The sequence below is a fragment of the Cherax quadricarinatus genome, unplaced genomic scaffold (assembly GCF_038502225.1).
Source record: "Cherax quadricarinatus isolate ZL_2023a unplaced genomic scaffold, ASM3850222v1 Contig3947, whole genome shotgun sequence".
NCBI classification, from domain to species: Eukaryota; Metazoa; Arthropoda; class Malacostraca; order Decapoda; family Parastacidae; genus Cherax; species Cherax quadricarinatus.
The window spans coordinates 30,711-32,911 of NW_027198973.1; the positions used below are offsets into that span (position 1 = coordinate 30,711).

The 2,201-nt window shown below is 50.4% G+C and overlaps 1 non-coding gene across 1 annotated transcript; it reads right to left on the reverse strand.

Moving 5' to 3' along the window:
- Positions 1–467: 467 nt before the first annotated feature.
- On the reverse strand, positions 468–539 carry TRNAW-CCA (transfer RNA tryptophan (anticodon CCA)). The gene has a single exon. It is a non-coding gene; the product is annotated as a tRNA-Trp (tRNA).
- Between the last annotated feature and the right edge of the window lie 1,662 nt (positions 540–2,201).

Sequence of the window (2,201 nt, forward strand, 5' to 3'; positions counted from 1 at the left end):
ATGAAGCCACTGTGTGGCGAAACGTTTCCTCAATAAAGATACCCAAGAGTTGCACATGTGTCTAATTTATCAACACTTAGGTGTCTCTACCGTGGAAACGTCCACAGTTCTTCATTGGACTGAAGAATCCACTGGTTGGCAAAGCGTTTCCAGATTAAGGATACCCAAATGTTGTACAAGTGTCTAATTTATCAACTTGTCCGTTTTCTGAACTACTTACACACTAGGTCTGTATATGTGTTATTTCTGTATTATATACTTTCTTCAGCATATCTGAAAGTACTGCAGTAAAAGCTGTACAACAGAATATCCTAACCTCTTAATGTTAACTGAGTGAATGTGACCTAACGTAACTAGGTTAAGGCATTGGCTTAAGCCGGTAGGAGACTTGGACCTGCCTCTCATGGGCCAGTAGACCTGCCGCAGTGTACCTTCTTTTTATGTTCTTATGAGTAATTAAATAAGGATGACCTCGGAGTGACTCGAACACCCAGCCTTCTGATCTGGAGTCAGACGCGCTACCATTGCGCCACGAGGCCACATATGGTGCAAATATGTGGGTGACTATATATATACTAAGTGATGGTGTGTGTTGGTCTCGTGCTGGCCAGCTGGGCGCCACGGGTGGGACCAATGTTGCTTTTGTCTTGCCAGCTGTTGTTACTGGTGGTGAGGAAGGTCCGGTTGTGTTAAGGTTGTGGTGGAGAAGTTGTAGCAGGGGTGGGGGAGCTGTGGTAGTAGCTGTGGTAGGAGAAGTTGTAGTAGTAGTTGTAGTAGTAGTTGTAGGACCTTGAGGGTGTGATTTGGTACCGAGGTTATTCCATCGCTGTTGTTTCCTGAGCTGGAGACTGAGTCCTGCCCGCTCTGAGAACCTGCAAATTCATGGCATTCACTGTCTCCTCTTCGGTCAGAAAGCACACTCTCAGGAGAGTACTGACCATCTGCCGGAATGCGCTCTGTTGTTCCGTGGAGTTGATTGTGTTGCAAATAAGATCCGTGAACACCTTGATGAGTGCTACGAGATCCTCCCTGGTGAGGGCCTGCTTTGGAGATGGGTTCGAAACAGTGGATATTATCTGGGCTGCTGTGGTCTGTAGGGACTGCTGAGGGTTGGATTTCTTTATTTTATGCACCGTGGTCTGTTGCTGTATACCAGGCTGAGTAGCCGGGATCTGCTGGTGAGGTGCCAGTTGAGTCTGCAAAGCTCCTGTGCCGGGTAAGGAGTGCCTGCGTTGTCGTGCTATGGCCGGTGGGGGCTCGTTTAGTGCAGCCTGCTGATCGCATTGACCCGATGCACCCTGTTGACGCCTCCTGTTCCTCTTGTTTCTGTTTCTTCGTTGAGGTAGGGGTGCAGGAGGTTCTTGACCTTGACGCCTGGTTGAGGCTTCTAGGGTTGGGAATTCCTGGGCATTGACTTGGTTTAGCTGCTGAGAGATCTGCGGTATGGCAGGGTTCTCTGCACCCATCGTTTGATGATCCGTCGAAGCCTGTTGCCGAGTTTTTGGCGTCTTCCAGACTTCTTGAATTCTGGCGAGCCTCTCGGGGCATCGAGGATTCCAGGCATGGTGTTTCTGCCTGCAGTTCGGGCATTGTGGAGTGGGTGGCGACGCATTTTTCAGCTTGGTGATGCATTCCTCGGTAGGGTGGTGCTGGCTGCAGACACCGCAGATTACTCTGTTCGGACAGAGTGCACCCAGGTGTCCATAACGCTGACACTTGAAACAGCGAACTGGTTCTGCTGTGAAGGTCCTGACATCGTACCTGCCCCAAGAACCGAGGTCCAGCTGGGATGGCAGTGGTCCTACATACTGAATGAGAACCTGTCGGGTTGGTGCGTTGCCTGCCGTCTTTGCCTTGAGACGTTGAGCTGACACCACACTGGGGTGAGCTGCTACTGCCTCGATGGGCATCATCGCAGTGATCACCACCTTCAACATCAACAGGCCTCCCACAGTTGTGCTGCCTCCTAGATGGGACGTAAAGAGGGCCAACTGGAAGGTGTTCCAGGATTATCTTCATAACTGGTGGTCCACATACTCTCTATCTGAAGACTGTGATACGGCTGAACAGGAGCTAATCACTGTTCTCATCCAGGCAGCACAGTGCGCAATTCCAAAGAAGTCCGCAGGACGCACTCACAAAAGAGACTGGTGGTTATACAACGACGAGGTGCGGGAGCAGAACCACCGCATCAACTCTTT